Raw genomic sequence first — 7411 nt, 5'->3', positions numbered from 1 at the left:
TCCCCCACTTGTGCTCCCTCTGTTTCTCTCAAAACAAATAAATAAACTTAAAAAAATTGGTAGATCAAATAGTTTTATCTTTATTTCCCCCCCAAATGCTATTAAAATGGTAGGATGGGGGAGAGAGAGAACCCTTAAGTGCAAAGAAGTGGGAGGACTATAATAGATAAAAAGTGACAGAAAAACAAACAAACAAAAATTTAAAAAAAAAGTGACAAACTTTTGGAAGATAGGAAGTCCGTATGTAGTGGATTGGTTACATATTGCAATGTAACAAATTACTCAAAATTTAACTTGTTGAAACAACAAATATTTATTTCACTCAGTTTTGAGGGTCAGGAATCTCGGAGCAGCTCAGACTTGGGGTGAAGTTAGTGACCAGGGCTGCAGTCATCTAGAGTGTTGGAGAATCCACTTCCAAGCTCACATACATGGCTGTTGGCAGGAGGCTTCAGTTTCTCACTGTAAAGAAACACTTCATGCTTGTGAAATACTAACTACAAAGAGAGGAGATGTAATAATACAATAGAGAAGCTAGCTGATGTCACCTAAACCAAATAAGCAATGTAACATCATGAAATTATGTTTAAGCAGGCATTGTGTGCCTAAGAACACAGCATCACTTCTGTGATATTTCTGAATATCATAGAAGATATGTAATTGGAATCTAATCACAGGAAAATATCACACACACACACACACACACACACACACACACACACACACACCCTAAACTGAAAAACATTCTACAAAGTAACTGACCTATAATCTTCAAGTGTTAAGTTCATGGAAGTGTGTTATATGCTTTTTTACAGGTATGTGAGCATACAGGAGGGGCACCTTGACCTAATCCAATGCCAAGATGTCAGGGAAGCCTTTTCCAGGGATATCTAAGCTGATACCTAGAGTTGGCATTGAAAGGGACAATGGAGGGTGAGGAGAGGCAAGAAAGGAGGAAGCAGGTCATAACGTACAAGACGAAGGAAAAATCATTTCATCATATGCCAACTGGTGTGTGTGTGTGTGTGTGTGTGTGTGTGTGTGTGTGTGTGTGTGTGTGTGTGTAAATTCTTTCTTTAATATTAGCAAGAGTTTGCTCCGTTTCCTATCATATCTAAAGTGTCATAGTTCAAGGGAACCTGGCTGACTCAGTCAGTAGAACATGCAACTCTTGATGTTGGGATATGAGTTCAATCCCCATATTGGAGGTAGAGATTACTTTAAAAATAATAATAATAGGGGAATCTGGGTGGCTCAGTCAGTTGAGCATCCGACTTTGTCTCAGGTCATGATCTCATGATGTGTGAATTCGAGCCCCGTGTTGGGCTCTTTGCTGACAGCTCAGAGTCTGGAGCCTGCTTCACATTCTGTGTCTCCCTCTCTGTCTTTCCCTCCCATGCTCACACTCTGTGTCAATCTCAAATATAAATAAAGAATTTTTAAAAAAATAAAAATAATAAAATCTCACACTTCAAAATAGCTTAAGAGGTTATACCTATTACTTTAGTCTGAGAAACGTGCCTTGAGACACACACAGAAGAGTAGAATAACTTTACCTTAATGGTCTCAGTTACTATAATCATCATTTTTTTCAAACACTGATCATTTCATAAACTAGGCAACATTATTTTCATAGCACTCTTAATAATTAAATTTCCTTAATCTGTATGTCTTTTATGAATGACATTTTCTAATGAACATCAACAGAAAGTGGTACAGAAGGCAGAATTCTTTTACAGTGGCCATTTGTTTAGATTGGCCTGATTTGTCAGACTGTGCCTGGTTTGAGTCCTATTCTAGGCCTGGTCCTGCCACTCACTGGCCAGGCATCCTGAAGCAAGTCACTTCTGAGCATCAGTTCCCTCATCTGACAAATAAAAACATAACAGTATCTATTTTAGAGGATTGTTATGAGAACTGATTGAGATAATATGTGAAAAACGCTTAGCGCAGTGCGTAGCTCCTAGAAATATTCAATAACTCAGATCCTTTGCATCACCCTATAGTTACATTTAGAAAAGATTATATATAAAATCAGGTCAAAATATAATGGAAAAAATATATTTAAAGTACTGTGAGAATAATATCGGCCCATTGTTTCTTGAGTGTATAGATCTTTTTTTTTTTTTCAACGTTTATTTATTTTTGGGACAGAGAGAGACAGAGCACAAACGGGGGAGGGGCAGAGAGAGAGGGAGACACAGAATCGGAAACAGGCTCCAGGCTCTGAGCCATCAGCCCAGAGTCTGACGCGGGGCTCGAACTCACGGACCGCGAGATCGTGACCTGGCTGAAGTCGGACGCTTAACCGACTGCGCCACCCAGGCGCCCCTAGATCATTTTTTTAATTGATGATTAGAGTGCCTGAACCAATCAAAGGTAATTTGCCTATCACATCGTATAGTTTCCCAGCCATCTTCCCCCTTGATTTTTTGAATCTTCAGCCATCTAGTCTAGAGTGTTCTTCTAAAGAACAGCAGGGCAGGGACGTAGACATGGTGGTTTTGAAAGCCATATAGGCACCGTAAAACTCACCTTATTGTAACTCTCTGCCATTTCAGCCTCCCCATTTATATATTTGTTTGTTCATATGTATGTTTGTTTGCTTTTTTTTAGTATAATAAGGTAAAACATTTTTTCTTGTATGTAACAAGAATTATTAAATGCTTCATACTTGTCTCATCAAAGGTAATGCCAATCTTCCTACTGTTCTGGTGAAATGTATTTATTGTTTATGATAGCAGTTGGCAAGTGGGAGTGGATAGGGTAAGTGATCTAGGGAATATTTTGCCACCAATAAGTTAATCAAAGATATTGGAGGTTTGTGGGGGCAACAATTAGCAGAAATAAAAATAACTGTGGTTTGGTCTATGACGTTAGTGAGAGTCTGATGGGGTTAATACTTTTTTGTTGTTCTGGGGTTGACTAACAGTTTAACTTAATTTCTCAAGTTCCTTATCTCTAACTATAAAAATGAAAAAAAGAACTTTATTGTGAAGCACTATGTTTTACTATTTATTATAAAGAGTGAAATTGTTTTTAATTTTTTTTTTCAACGTTTATTTATTTTTGGGACAGAGAGAGACAGAGCATGAATGGGGGAGGGGCAGAGAGAGAGGGAGACACAGAATCGGAAACAGGCTCCAGGCTCTGAGCCATCAGCCCAGAGCCTGACGCGGGGCTCGAACTCACGGACCGCGAGATCGTGACCTGGCTGAAGTCGGACGCTTAACCGACTGCGCCACCCAGGCGCCCCAAGAGTGAAATTGTTAAGTGCGTTAAATAATTGTGAAGATTGGAGATCATAATATCTTAACTAGTAACATGATTCTACTTCCTGACATTATAAGCTGGATACATCTGTCATCTATGTGCCCCCCCCCCCCCCCCCCCCCCCGCCAACCACCACATACACATCTCCTTAGTGTCTCCCTCACCACACACATTCTCCATACTATTTATTAAGAAACATTAAAATTTTTCCAGTATCTTACAAGCCCTGACTATCATCCTAAAAATGATGAATGATTTGATTCATTATCCTAAAAATGCTCTGATGTAATAAAAATGATAGTAGTGATGATTAAAAAAAAAGATCAAGATGAAATTTCTACTATGGAATTCTTTCACATATCTGATTTGTTGAGAGAAAATTAGAAATGAATTAGAGTTGGGGTGCCTTGGTGGCTCGGTTGGCTAAGCGCCGACTTCAGCTCAGGTCATGATCTCATGGTTCATGAGTTCAAGCCCCACGTTGGGCTCTGTGCTGACAGCTCAGAGCCTGGAGCCTGCTTCAGATTCTGTGTCTCCCTCTCTCTCTGACCGTCTGCAGCTCACGCTGTCTCACTCTCTCTCTCAAAAATAAACATTAAAAAAGAAAGAAATGAGTTAGAAATAATCTGAGATTTAATTCATGCTATTTCTATAGATTTTAATCTTTGAACTTTAATTTTTGTGAACAAAAGTTTTAATTCTATCAATTGATCAGTAGGCATTTATTGAACACCTACTACTTAGCAAGTATTGTTCCAGGCTCCCACAAAAAGCTTAAAAGAAAGTAAGTCCCAAATCTCAACTCCAGGTAATACATTCCACATGGTAATTGACAAAGGAGTAATCTAGAGGTTTAAGGTATGGGAACACTAAGTGCCCAGAAATGAAATTTAAAAAGTAAAAAGGAAGAGAATTGTGAGATTTAGAATTATCTCTAAAAGAGATGTTGGAAGAAGTTACAAAGGAAAAGGAATCAAAGAAGGATGGTAATGGGACAAATCTTCTATGGAGAAAGACAACGTTCTATTAAGTTCTAATCTGAAAATGGAGGATGACAATGAAGGTGCTTTCCAACCATAAAAGGCAGGAAAATCACCAAAAAAATACTGCTGAGCCAATAACAGTAGGATATAGTACAAGAAAAACAAGTACCTTTATACGAAAAGATGCAGAAAGAAACTCATGTTAGCACATAAACTCCACACTGAACTGTATCTTTGCTCTTTTAGAACACATAATTTTGAGAACGTGTCCAAGCCTACAGGTGGTGGTTTCAGGCAGAAGAGGAGCTTCCAAGTTGAGAGTAGTAAACTGAACTGAGATTTACCACCTTGCTGGTCATAATGCCAAGGGTGATGCTTCCTGGGATTAAAGGAGTGTGTTCACTGACCCTTCCAGGATATCCAGTCTTCAATGGAGCTTTGTAAAAGAATGTTCGCAGTCCCTCTGTTGCTATGAAAAGACATATTCCAATGTTGCATGTTTTACTTATTGGCCCTGACACCTTTATTGTTCATACAAGCACTCTATATTTATGAATACAAATAGTTTACAAGCAGGCTATTGATTGGATAAAACAACTTTTCATATCTGGAGTTGTAAACACTACAATCTAAAGCCTTGATTCAAAAGAGGAGACAGGTAGAGGATAACCCCAAGAGCAGCCAGAATTCTGGAGACAGCCAACTGAGGTGGAAAAGAGCAAAAGGAGGAGGAAATGAGGGTGACAGGAAATAAAGAGAAGGTAAAGACAAGGGCTGTGAAGAGAGAGACATAAGCTTCTCCTGTCCATAAAGTTGTGTGGATAACTCTTCCTCTCTGGTCTCTGATGAGGCATTGCATGTGAATGCAGAGTCCAGCAGAGACTTGGGGCTCCCAGGCTGCTGCAGCCACGGTGGCCTCATCTTTCCACCTCCACGGTGGCACCCCACCCAGATTCCTTTCTTGTCAAACTTGTTTCCAATCACCCAAGCCCTCTCGTCTATGACCTCTTGGTCAAACTGTCTGTTACCCAGGACACAAATAGATTGAGAGTGTCAGATAACATGGTAATTTGATTGGGGAGAAGACAGTTTGAGTGAACACTGCAATACTCTCTATCTTATCCCTTTCCCCAGCTACCTGCACCTTTAAAAGTAAATGTCCTTTTTCCACCTATGTTTCTCTGTGTCTGTAAGTCACTGTGGGCCAACTGAGTGTGACTCGTCTCTCTTTTTTATTTCTTTGCCTTGATGTGTTCATTCCCTCTGGGGAGCTAACTGGTAGAACAGTTGAGTCCATTCTATTTTTCTTGGAGAAGTGGGGTAGCACACAGTTGGGTGATGACAATCTGGGGTTGTGTTGCTCTTTGGGAATCACATAGAATACTGTGTGTGTCAGGCAGAGCACTGACATTACATGAAGTGAGGAACATTCTGTAATTACATCTTACACTCAAAGTCATTTCTCCTGGAACTAATATCCAACTAATACAAATATATGGTATTCATCACATGCTTGATGCCTGCTGAGTCTCTGAAATCTTGTTCCCTGAATGTCACTGTTGTCGGTCTCTACCTTCTGCCAGAAATTCTCACAATTGCTGTACAGGCTATAAACACACTAGAGAAGAAGTAGTTTTTTAAGAAGCTAAAGCATGACCATGAGAGTAATGGCATGATGCACAGCTCACACCAAATATGCACACCACCACAGCCACTTTCTCACACCCCTAAGTACAAAGATTTGGGTGAATGCTCTCAGTAAAAATTACGCTGCTTCAATGAACAGGTTAGAGATAGACTCCAAGATGTGGGTAAGAAGTAGGGGGTGTTACCTGTTAAAGAAATCTTTACTCAGAGGTTATTATGGGCCAGGCACCACATTTTGAGTAAAGCAGCTACTATGGATAGAAATAAACCAATCATCTTAAGAAGTACAATTACTCTGCAGGTTGATTGGCAACTCCTGAAAGCTTTCTATAACATTACAGCTTTCTCCTGCTAGCACCTAACTTTATCTCTTTTCTTGAATGGGCGAGAGGGGAATGGAGAGGTTAGACAGAGGGAGCGAGAGATACACAAACGGAATCACCTTTCTATTCAGGGATTTACCAAGCACCACGGGTTGCTAATGATTCCAGGTGAGGGCATAAGAACTGAGGACGTGCGCTCTCTTGAACTCTTTCCCCGCTGTTATCTTTTCATAAATTCTATGTATTTGACTGGGCAAGTGGGTTTAGTCAGTACTTATGTTAAAAAAAAAAAAATCAGAATCGGAAACAGGCAGGGCCCAGGCGAGGGGGGATGGGAGTGCGACCTGAGCTTGGGATTTCAGCAGGACAGCTGGCCGGGGCAAGCGCACGGGCGCAGCCTCCCGGCCAGACCCCCCCCCCCACCCCCCCCGCCCCCCCAACCCCCCCCCCCGCCCCTTGCGCCGCCCACCGTGCGCCTCCCCTCAGGCTCCAACCTGGGCTTGCAGAGCTCCCGCTCCACTCTCTACCCGCCCAGCCTGCCTCTCAGGGTCCATCGGGAGCGCCAGGGCTGGCGGCCGATTCCCAGAGTCGACCGACCAGCCTGGGCTCTCGACCCTGTGGGCAGCGTCCCCTCCTAGAACCTCAGGTACTCCCACTAACTTTGCTAAGACAGGAAAGGCTGCTCCAGACCTGTGTACCTCCAGTGTAAAAGGAAAGGAAATTCGCTTGCGTTAGAAAGCTTAAACATCAGGCCACTCAAGGAGCACGGCAGGTTGGGTAACCCCCATTCTCCCCGCCTCCACCCACCCTCAGCCGCGGGCGGCTCAATGGTCCCTAGGGAAGTGGATGCCAGAAGGGTCCGTGCATTGGGCCGGGGACGTAGCCGGGCAGCTCCAGGCGCGGAGCTCTCTATAGGTCCTCGCTCCCAGGATCGGATAGATGATTCATTTTTATATGTAACGTTTTACCCCACTCTATAGCTCCGGCTGGTTAATGTTCAACCCTAGGGCTTCGAAAGGCAGCTCTAGGGAGGCAGGCAGGAATGACCCACTCAAGGTATATGGCCGCTCGGGAATGAAGGCACAGAAGCCCAAGAGAGGGTGAGGAGAGAAGTGGCGGGGGTGCGGGAGGGGTCGCTGCTCCGGCCTGGGCCTCCTTAGGCCGCCTCTGAGACTTCAGAGCAAC

The 7411-nt window shown here is 42.6% G+C and overlaps 1 long non-coding RNA gene across 1 annotated transcript; it reads right to left on the bottom strand.

Annotated features, from left to right (window-relative positions):
• Positions 1–288: 288 nt before the first annotated feature.
• Positions 289–4597, bottom strand: LOC109499025. The gene is made up of 2 exons (XR_006596862.1): positions 4426–4597; positions 289–462 (listed from the first exon to the last, which is right to left on the bottom strand). It is a non-coding gene; the product is annotated as an uncharacterized LOC109499025 (long non-coding RNA).
• Positions 4598–7411: the final 2814 nt, after the last annotated feature.

This window comes from Felis catus, chromosome B1, assembly GCF_018350175.1.
Source record: "Felis catus isolate Fca126 chromosome B1, F.catus_Fca126_mat1.0, whole genome shotgun sequence".
In the NCBI taxonomy this organism is placed as follows: Eukaryota; Metazoa; Chordata; class Mammalia; order Carnivora; family Felidae; genus Felis; species Felis catus.
The sequence above is the reverse complement of the archived record's forward strand: the minus strand, read 5'-3'. Positions and strand labels throughout refer to the sequence as shown.